This window comes from Euprymna scolopes, chromosome 11, assembly GCF_053919585.1.
Source record: "Euprymna scolopes isolate OS-2025 chromosome 11, ASM5391958v1, whole genome shotgun sequence".
NCBI classification, from domain to species: Eukaryota; Metazoa; Mollusca; class Cephalopoda; order Sepiida; family Sepiolidae; genus Euprymna; species Euprymna scolopes.
Window position 1 is genome coordinate 108198085 of NC_136492.1, and position 12071 is coordinate 108210155.

The 12071-nt window shown below is 33.2% G+C and overlaps 1 protein-coding gene across 2 annotated transcripts in view; it reads right to left on the reverse strand.

The window, feature by feature from the left end:
• Window positions 1–12071, reverse strand: part of LOC145288055 (serpin B10-like) — a 60911-nt gene that overhangs the window by 17526 nt on the left and 31314 nt on the right. The window contains exon 1 of one of the 2 annotated variants that reach the window (XM_080136088.1): window positions 828–872. The exons of the other annotated variant lie outside the window; for it this stretch is intronic. The gene's annotated coding sequence lies outside the window, so the exon portion shown is untranslated. Of the gene's footprint in view, window positions 1–827; window positions 873–12071 lie in introns of those variants that run through there. 2 annotated transcript variants of the gene reach the window in all.

Sequence of the window (12071 nt, forward strand, 5' to 3'; positions counted from 1 at the left end):
CCTCTTTCCCACAGAAGAGACGTTGCAAGCCTCTCTTTGTTTTATCGTTATTTCCATGGCAGGTGCTCGTCTGAGCTCCAATCCCTCGCCCCCCCCTCGCCAATCTTTCACGAGAAACACCCGTCTGGCTGAAACTACTGTCAATAATTTTCCCCACTATTTATCTGTGCCTAAATCCAAACGTAGATTCCATGAGCAAAGCTTCTTTCTTAGAACTGCATGCCAGTGGGACTCTCTCTCTCTGCCGCTTGCCTGTTTCCCACCTGACTACAACTTGGACGTCTTCAAGTCCAACATAAACAAACTCCTGACAAACCGCCGCCTTAAGTAAGACACTCTATCAAAACCCCCAATACTAATGATTACTACAATACTATCTCATCATGGATTACTGTACACGCAATAACCCTTATCCCTGCGTGGCCTTCGGGCCTTGATAAGTGGTCACCCCCCATATAAAAAAAAAAAAAAAAAGCTGTAATTTGCCAAATAACCCGCAGATATAAAATTTCAGCTAGATCAGACAACTGGAAGTGGATCAGGGGCATTACATATTGCATGCCCCTCGTACTAAGCAGTAGCTTTGTTGTACTGTTTTTAACAATGTCTGTCTGAATGAAAAAATGCTGCCTAAATATATGCTATATATATATGTGTGTGTGTGTGTGTATATATATATATATATATATATATATATATATATATATATATATATATATATGTGTGTATGTGTGTATATATATATATATATATATATATATATATATATATATATATATATATATATATATATATATATATATATATATATATATATATAAATTCACCTGTCATCCATTTTTAAAAGATGGAATCCCTCGATTGTCAGAACTGAAATGAGAAAAAAATTGTATAAACTTTTATTTAACTTTACAGTTAAAATTGATTGCTTATATTTTTTTAATAAACACATACTTGATTGCAGTAATTATGATCGCTTAACTTTATAACCCCACTATCTGTGCCTGAATTTAAAGGTAAATTCCATGAACAAAGATTCTTTCCTAGAACTGCCCACTTCTATTCCGCTCGCCTGCATTCCAGCTGATTAAATATGGCTGTGTTCAAGTCCAATATAAACAAGTACTTGTTCACCCGCCCCCTTAAATAATCAAATTCTATCCAATTTTCACCACTAACGATCACTACACTGTTGTCTCAGTGACCACTGTACATTCATTAACCCTTATCCTCGAGTGTGCTTTAGGTCTTGATAAGTAGTGACTTCCTAGTAAAAAGAAAAAATCTACTAAATTCACAAATCAAATATATGCTAAATAGTCATTAACAATTTTATATAACTGCACTAATAAGTAACGGTTCAATTTCAACCCAAGATGACTATGTTCTTTTTTTTCTTTAGATTCTTTTTAAGAATAATATTTGGGGTAGGGATATTATATGCAAACTTTACATCAGGTAAAGATACCCCAAACAGATAGAATATTAAATGTTCAGAGAACACTGGTAAAAATGTTGGGTGTTTTAGATGAAATAAAAATAAATAACGCCTATGTGTTTAAAAATGAAAAGTTGATTTTCAGATTAATATCATGTCAGGCAGGAGTTTATACATAATGTTATATATAATGGTCTCTCGTTGTTATCCATTTGTTTGTGAATTTTAACTCTTTTATTTAACTGTTGTTCTAATGTCTTAACGGCTCGTGTCTTGTCTAGTGGTTGTGTGCATCAGAACATATAGTTCACAGTACATTTATAATACACAACATGATATACCTGTCTTCTGCTGGTGCCTCTGGGAGATTCATGAATCATCCTTGGGGGAGCTGGAACCTGTTGTAACAAAGACGCTTTCAAGATAGGAACCCAAGACGAATGAGTGTTTTTATATATTTTTTCTTTATTCACTCGCAGACATGTCGTCAAAGCAGAACTGGAATGAATGACAATCCTTGGCTTGTGGTTTCTCTGTATCCATTTGGAAACTATCGCCCCCTTATGGGGGAGACTTTTTTAAACCCATCTTATCTCTTTGACGTTTCGAAAACCAACTTACTAAAATTAACTCAGCTTCTTCAAACCGTAACCCTTGACATGTCAAATCCGGTTCCCATTTGCATACCTTCCGGTGCAACTTGATCAGTCACCCAGTTTGATACCTGTTACAACATTGCACTTTCTGCACCTGCAATGCCCGCTCAACTTATTGTTTCCCACGATTCAACTCTGCTATTTACTTTGCTAGATAGATAGACAATTAGATAGATAGATAGATAGATAGATAGATAGATAGATAGATAGATAGATAGATAGATAGATAGATAGATAACTGAATAAATGCTTTATACTCAGCATTGTCCTGCGTTTACATAGGAATAAGAAAATCAGAAGATTATAAAGTTGTTGATGCAATGATGCCATTATAAGAAAAGATAACAAAGACAACTCTTAATCGACAGTTTAGTCATCCCAAGGAATGGATTGTTCTGTGTCTCCTTTTTTCTCTTTCTGTAGAAAATATACCGCTATATTATCCACATTTAAAAATAAAAATGCTGTTAATTAACTCCTGTTAAATTGACACAAGGTTACATCCCTCTGCTTATTTTATAAATATTGTTTTTAACTTTTAATCATGGTATCTAGGGACCTCTACTATGAAGGGTGTGATTTTGCTGCTTGTCACGTTAGTATTTATGTCGAGGGGATACAAGTGTTACAAGTTCATCAGATTACATTATATTACATATCTTATTTATCTCCAGATATGTCAATCAATATAGAGTATAATGGTATGTCATTAAATATAGAGTACAAGGTATGTCAGTCAATATAAAGAACTAATATAATGCCAATAAATATAAGGTATGAACGTATATCAGTAAATATATGGTAAAATGGTATGTCAGTAAATATAAAAAACTAATATAATGCCAATAAATAAAAGGAACGAATGGAAATCAGTAAATATAGAGTAAAATGGTATGTCAGTAAATATAAAAAAACTAATATAATGCCAATAAATATAAGGTACGAACGTAAATCAGTAAATATAGAGTAAAATGGTATGTTTGTAAAATGAAATACAACAGTATGTCAGTAAATATAGAGTATAGTGGTATGTGAGCAAATATAAGGTACAAAGGTATATCAGTAAATATAAAGTACAATGTTATGTGAGTAAATATATACAATACTATAATGTCAGTATATATATAGAATACAAATGTATTTTCAGTATATGTAGAGTATGATGGTATGTCACTAAATATAAAGTACAACAGTATGTCAATATATACAGAGTACAGTGGTATGTAAGTAAATAGAGAAATTGATAGCTTATTTTATTTGGTAGTAGAGAAGCAAGGAAATAGTAATTTATTTGAATATAATGTTGGCAATGTGTTGCATTTTTCAACAGGTTATTTGAATGTGCAGATAGAATGGGGAAAGAAGTGGCTCCTTTTTTTTTAATAGAAGTAGAAGTGAGTAAAGTCCTGGTAATTATTAACCACAATGTAAGCATTAGTCTAACTGAAAAAAAACTAAAAAATATTTTGAAGAGTTTGCAGCATAAATTCACATGAAAACTGTTACCTTACAATCCTTAACGTTTCTCGGTGTTTGTTCGTCTGCCAGACACAGTGAAATATTGCAGAAAACACCAAAAAATAAATTAATATACTTTCTCTTTTTAAATTTTAGGCATGAGAAAAATAAAACACAAAACATTTTGACTAGAGAAATGAATGTTTGTTCTACATATACCCGTTTACAAAATACGACACGATAAACAATAGAGAAATCTGTTTATAATAGATTTACAGACTATCTAAATAAATTCTTTCTTATAAGACACATACTTTTATTGATTAGAAAAAAAAAATGCAAGAAACACCTGTTGTTACAATATATTTGCATGCAAAAATAAAAACAAGTGTGTCTGATGTATAAAAAAGATAATTATTCAGACATTTTTTTTTATATATATAATTGTAACAATATCTCAATATATACAAAACGAATGAAAACAATTATTAGTCCGACATTAAAAAAAAAGAAAAAAATTTCTTTCCATATTTGGAAAGTGGAAAATAGAAGAACTTTTCATAAAAAAATCAATAAAAACGTCCGTCTATGTCAAAACTTCTGACTTATAGTCATTAATCATGATTACCTATGTCAAGTTATAAACTGGAAATCGAGAGAAAAATAATTATTGTTCCATGTGTCTGGTATTTCCAACAACACATTTTTTCTAAATATTTAAACAGTTCATTTCTCCTTCTCCGGTTGCTTGTGACTTTTTGTCCTTACTGTGACGTCACCCACATGTCTCAAACACATGCTTTTCCGAACACCGGACATGCCTTGAACACATGCTTCACTCGTCACATCCCGGACACCACTTCTCCAAAGACCCTTCTGCATCCACGCGTGTCCTTTTGTCTCTGGTGTGACGTCATTTTGCACAGCCAGCTTGATCATTTGCTTATCTATGTGGCTGCTGCTGCTCCTAGCGTCAGCGACTCTCTTACACATTTACCTATGTCGAGTTGTAAAGTCTAAATCGAGAGAAAAATAATTCAATAAAATGTTTTCTTTTGACTATTAATTCATTTAAAATCATGGAAAAATTTTAACTAATATAACACTCTATCTATTTTTTTATTTTTTTCAATTTCCTTATCATTTTTTAAAAAAATTTTCCTCAGGAGTATGTACATCATACGGAATGCCAGGCATAGATCTATTATTTCAAACACTTCAATCAAGAGCTACTCTAAATTCTAACCATTCCTTTAATTGCAATCGTTTGTATTTCTCTTGCACTTGGTCCACTGGTTATATTCACCAGGTAGTTGTTGAAAATCTTTTTCATGAATCCCATTGCTCCTATAATTACTGGAATGATGGAGATCTTCCGAAGATTTCATTTTTTTTATGTAGTACATAAGAGTTTGGTATTTCGTTACCCTCTCTCTCTCTCTCTCTCTCTCTCTCTGTCTCTTTCTGTCTCTCTGTCTCTCAGCCCTATTTAAGCCAGCATCATTAGGGACACTCACTTCAACTAAAGTTGCTACTTTCTCTTTCTTGTCTTACTATAGACTATAAATGTCAGGTTTAATAACTTTGTTTTCTAGGTACATAACTGTAAGAATAGTGAATAGTGAATGACTTATTTCCAACTGTTCTTTCTGGTATATGTGTTCCCTGAACTTGCTGCTGCATTAGATATTCAACTTTTTACAGATAATCCAGTGGAAATATTTATACACTCCATTGTGTTGCATTGCATAGTAACCGTCTTCCATCAGATTGTACAGTAGCTGTCACCTACTCTATAATAAATACTATTGTGTATAAATAAGCATAAATCCATCTCATCACCCAAAAATTAGCAAGTAAAAGACGTGCCTTTTTCTAGATTTCGGACAAAACCATTTAAAGTTGTGAGGAGCCGGCAAAAAAGAAAAAAAAGTCAGATAAGCCCATCATTTGAAATAAGCAAGGGAGATACAAACAATTGTGTTTAAAGGGACAGTAAGAATCTTAAAAAGATCTCTCGGTTCAAGTCTCTGAAATAGTATACAAAATATATGGTAATAGAATGTCTGGTATCAGGTGGTATACAAACGCGTGGTGGGAGGTCGATGGCTGCAGGGGCCAATCACTGATTTGGCGCCCCCCCCCCCCCAACGGCCGAGCGAAGTCGGATATGAGCGACGAAGTCGCAAAAAAATGCAGCTGGGGTCTGGGGGGTGCTGTAAGCCCCCCAGCAGGGTACAGGGTGGAGCCCCGGAAAATATTGCCCTTTTAAGGCCTCCAGATGCCCCCGTTGATGCATTTTTAGCACTAAAATGCATTACTTTATGCTAAAGAATTGCCCTTCTCTCGATTTTTTGGGGGGCATTCAGGGGGGGGGTCATACCATCATTGTCAGACAGTATGCCGGTTAGTACCGTGGTGGTTCCCTCCCAAGTTTGGAAAATACACTTAGTACAAATGGTACTAACTGTGGCATTCTAGGTGGTCCTTTCTTGCAATTTGAAAATACACTTAGTACAATTGGTACTAACTGCAGGTTTGTTGTTCGAAAAATCAAATTTAATCAGTATATTGGGTACCTGTAGCAACATGCAACTAATATTTTGACCAAATATAACAGCTAACTTTTCTTCGGCACAAACTTTATGATTTTGTTGACGTTACTGCCGTTTTTCGGGACCAACCAGAATAAAATCAGCTTATTCATTTATTCATTCATATTCATTCAATTATTATCATATGTGTCCATTAAGTGCAATCCGGCTGATGGAGTGGTCAGCCTTTATTTAATAATTATAAAGGTCAATAAAATATTCATGTGAAACTGTTAACCATTCTCACCTGTCTGGCACCGATGGTATGCCCCCCACCCTAGGGCATTATGGAACAAAAATCATCTTTTGTGGGGGGGGGACAATGCCCCCTTGGAGCCATGCCTGCCCCCGATGGTATTAACTCCAGTATTGAGGGAAAGATTGATACACATACACTCCAAATGATGATACACATACACTCCAAATGCATAGAAATGCTAAATTTGCCCTCCAAACAGCCTCAGAAATGGAACAAAGGTCTTTATTTTAAACTTTCTTGGGTCTCCTACAAAGGGTGCGCCCCCTAAAACCCCATTTTGGCGCCCTCCAGAAACCTTGGCTGGGGGACGCCTGGCCCCCCGCCCCCCCCCTGCCACCACGCTAATGGTGGTATACCCATCCCCAGCAAAAACAAAAAGATAAGGAAACTGAAAAAAAAGGCGGGGTTATCCAACAGATGTCCGGTTGTAAAATTATCATCACAGCTCGAAAACAGTGGTTAGTCAAATGTCACGGGGTTTTGTCCTTATCACAGACTAAGGCCTGGCCTTTCAGCATTTGATGATCAGATATTAGCAGTTTGTGTTTATATGTTCAGAATATTTTATAATCTTGTTTCTTACGAATGTAACTGACATTTCTAAGAATAAAGATAAATTCAATTGGAGTTGAACAAATGTTGTTGGTGTGCAAGGTTTCTATCCAAAATGTTCAAAGCAGAAAAAAAAATCATATGTTCACTAATAGATTGAACTTGCATGTACAAATTATTATTACTAGCATTGGTGCCTGGCGTTGCCCAGGTGTGTGGAGGTGTGTGTTGAGCACACAAAAAAAAGTGGTAGTAAGAAGGCAGGCTTGAACCCAAACCACGAAGCAGGAAAAGAACGTGAAAAAAACATAACGTCTTTGCTGTTACGACCACTGCCAAACCGGAAGTGACATAGGTTTAAATTAAGTCTAGACAATCGAAAAGAGGGGATGACATTCGAAAATATCAGTGAAAAAAGCGATCCCTTCCTGTAGAAAAGTGCCCAGTTGAAGGTGAAGAAATTAATTCTTTTAGCCAATTTTATGGTATTTGTCGTCTGAAAGGTCAAGCTTAAAAACGATACTGATCTTGTGAAAATCCATCGCCTCTATCGAAATTGTTAGGCAGACATGCAAACATACATACGTACATTTATATATTGATAGCTCAAATTTTCAACCCAAACCGATTAAAAAGCTTGCCCTATCTCTGAAGACCCTTTATGTAAAATTTCAAATGTTTACACCAGAAATTGTTTGAGTAATTTGGTAGAGACCGCAGCGGTCAATTTTTTAAAAAATTTGACCCCTGTTATGACCCCTTAACATTTAGTGTTTGGGGCTCAAATCAAGTTATTAAGTTAGATCCATGTCCAAGGAACCTATATCCAAAATTTCCATTTTTTAGACCCTTCAAAGAGGCACTTCACCTTGTTTGAGGCGAAAATGTAATTTAAAAAAAAATTGCTCGTTACCCATGTAAAAAAAAAAAAATTGGCCATAAAGTGGGTGGTCTTTTAGGTTAAATCATTTCCCCCCCCCCTTTTTTTGTTAACTAACATCTCTTTATATCTTGGAAACTATTAGTTTGCCGTAATTTTAAACATTATTTTCGTTTTCAGCACCCCCGAAAACCTATAAAAGTGGTAATTTAAAAGGATTTTTCGAGGGTGAACTAATTCTGCACATTTACCTTATTTTTTTTATTTTATCATTTTTTGTCATGTAATTTTCTTTTTTTTTTTTGTATTAAGTCAAACATGGTACGATTTTCTTTTAAATTATTTCTTTAGGTATGTGAACTTCATTTTCGAGCTGAAGACATACAGCGAGAGGCATCAGCATTTGATGAAAGGACTGGAAAGACAATTAGTGTTAAATTAAAAAATCCTTATCTTAAGGATGGTGCTCTTCCTCGAATATTACCAAACTGTCCCTCCTATTTATCGTCAGCAACCACTTTTAGAGAGTCTCCTAATGCAAAGGAAATGCATTTAGAAAATTCTACTCTTAAGCGTGCATTATGTGAAAGTGTTGCTGACGATTTAGAGTTACGGAACATAAAACTTTCCATAATATTGATGATTTATATAAAAAATTAACGTTTATAGATAAAAATTATTGGACTTCTATTAGGCAAGGCAATGCCATCATTATATGCCATATAAAGAGATGCCCATGCCCCAAATAAAAATGTCTATGGTGATTGAACCGGACTTGGTCGTTAGAGTATTCTGTAGTGATGTGGAAATGAGTGCTATAGGGAAGTATAGAATTCTTAAACATGTAACAGACGAAAATACTCTGCAGATTTTGATGGAAAACATTAAAAAAAATGGACATCGAAGAACAGGAAATGAAAACTACTAATATAAGTTCTTTATTAAAATTAATCTTATCATTTTTGCTATTAGTGCAAGATGAATCATTTAAATATTTTAATGCCATTAAGTTCATATATGAACAAATTAACATAATGACAATGAATAAGGTTAATTATTCGAGTGAAATGATGGTATTTTCTTCCTTATTATATAACTGCTCCTCTAGAGGGTATAGACTGTTAAGAGACACTAAAAATGTAATTTTACCATGCTATTCAACCATTCGAAGATTAACCTTATCAACTTCTATGAATCCTGTCATTGAACAACACGATAACAATTTTCTCATGTATATTAAAAGTAAGTTCAAGTTACTAATGCAGAATGACATCACAGTATCTTTACTTGTTGATGAAATATATCTCAAACCTTATCTTGATTATAAAGGTGGTAATATTGTTGGCTTAGCTAACAACAGCAATGAACCTGCCACAAGTGCATTTGCTTTTATGCTTAGCAGTGTATTCTCACAATATAAGGATGTTGTGCATGTTATGCCAACTAAATGTCTTCTAGCTGAGAACTTATTTGACATAATTAAACATGTAATAATTCACTTAGAAGATATAGGGTTTAAGGTATTATCTGTTATAATAGATAATAATGCAATAAATAAAAAAACTATGTCTTTCTTTTGTAGCCCATCAAAGCTTTCAATTGTACATCCCCATCTAGTTAGAACGTCTAGCCCTCTTTTCTTCTTATTCGACTCAATGCATATATTAAAATGCATTAGAAACAATTGGCTTGGCCAAAAAGATGAACATAAATGCATAATGTTCCCAAAGTTTTGTTATAATGGAAATCATGAATTAGATAACATCCAAAGTGCTCCATTTTCTAGTTTACATAAACTTTATGCCCTAGAATCTCAATCACTTGTGAAATATTGCTATAAGTTGACTTCAAAATCTCTTTCTCCGACAACTTTTAAAAGGCAAAATGTTAATTTGGTTTTGCAAATTTTCAACGAATATACTATTCAAGGTTTGCTAACCTTAGAAAAACAGGAATGCTTGCCAAATTATGCAGAAATCTCAGAATACATTCAAATATTTTATATTTGGTGGACAATACTGAATGTGAAAACACCATATAAAGGTTGTCGACTTCATAATAAATATGCTAATCCACTTACATTAAATAGTGATAATTATAGTTTCCTAAATGTGTTCTGTGACTGGTTAGAAACTTGGAATAGCATTCCTGGAAGAACTGGTAAGTTAACAAAGGAAACATATACTGCTTTGCACCATACTACTTACGCAATTTTAGAATTGACTAAATATTGTATAAATGTACTGAACATGGTGTATATATTACCAGGAAAGTTTCAGACAGATAACCTTGAGGCAAGGTTTGGCCAGTATCAACAACTTAGTGGAGATCAGCATAATATATCGATACGTCAGGTGTATGAATTTGAAAAAAAAACTCAGAATGTTGTCAGTTTTAAAATTGAGCTTACCAATTAATAATCGAACTATTGAATTGAAAAATTTAAAAGAAACTAACTGGGATGAAATGACAAGGGAGCAAGAGTTACATGTTTATAAATTAAACATAGATGTAACAGAAGATGATGTTAAACAATGCAAGGAAGTACTTCCTGTTATATTATTCTTAGCAGGTTATTGCTGTCATGCAGTTTTCAAAAAACTGAAATGCAATAGCTGCAAAAATTTAATATCCGGGAGAGAGGCTGTTGAAGAAATAGCTGAATTAAACAGCTACTTTCAGGGTATTAACAGAGGTTCTCTGCTATATCCAAATGATATAACTAATAATTTTGTCTTATATAATTATATAGTTATAAACAAACTTACAAAATGCGATTCTTTTTTATATTTGATTCATCAGAGAAAATTAGCCATGTACATAACTTTCTATATTTTGGCTGATCAAAATCGATTATTTCATGTTGACTCTTGTGATGAGAGTCACACTATTCAGCAAATTGAAAAAAATGCTGATATGGAGTTCATCGAATTCCCTTATAAACAATTTTTGTCGCAAAGAGAATGACAATATTAGTAAAAAAAAATAAATATATCAGAAAAAGAAAAATTCAAACTTTTAATTAAATTCTACAACAGATTTTTGAAAAGTTTTAATATTCAATGTTTGAAATATTTCTGCCTTAGTAACTTTGTTTATACTAACATTTGTTTGAATCTAATTTTTAACTTATTGTTTGTTATTCAGTTAGACTAATTGTTCGTTACTAAGTTAAACTAATTTATTGTTCGTTATTCAGTTAAACCAATTTATTGTTCGTTTTTCAGTTAAACTAATTTATTGTTCGTTTTTCAGTTAAACTAATTTATTGTTCGTATTTCAGTTAAACTAATTTATTCTTTGTATTTCAGTTAAACTAATTTATCGTTTGCTTTTCAGTTTTGATTTTTAAAATATTGTTCTTTTGATTTAAAAATATTTATTGTTCATTTTTATTTATTTCTATTGAATAAACTTCAGTTACATACAAATCAAATCGTATTCCTTTTCTTTTTAAACTTTTTAACAACTTTTCTCCCTTTCAATTCGTTTTTTATTATTAATATTTTTATTAGTAATATTGGATGAGTTTCAGTACAAAGTATCATGTTTATCATTTTTAATCCAATTTTGAAGTTTTCTAACGGTTTCTGTAAAAAGTGTCTGCTCATTATCGACAGTCTGTGTTCCACTTATCTTGCTAGCTAGGACCTATGGCGATGACGTCATTTTTCAGCTGACAAGCCATCTATGACGATGGTCACGACGTTGAGCATAAAAAAAAATGGTAGTAGGAAGGCAGGCTCGAACCCATACCGTCAAAGAGGAAAAGAACAAAAAAAACTGATGTCTTTGCTGTTACAACCACCGCCAAACCGGAAGTGACGTAGGTTTAAATTATGGCTATACAATCGAAAGGAGAGGATTACTGTCAAAATTATTGGCAAAACAAGCAATTGAAGGCGAAGATATTAATGTTTTTAGCCAATTTATTGATATTTGTCGTCTGAAAGGTCGAACTTTAAAACGATACTGATCTTGTAAAAACCTGTCGCCTCTGTCGAAAGTTTTAGACAGACATACAAACATATATACATACATACATACATTTATATATTTGTAGCTCAAATTTTCGACCCAAACCGATTAAAAAGCTTGCTAAATACCTTTTATGTAAAATTTCAAATGTTTAGACCAGAAATTGTCTGAGTAATTTGGTAGACACTGCAGAGGTCAAATCTTTTTTAAGTAAAAGAAAGTAGCATTTATTTATTGCCTTTGGTAACAATTATTT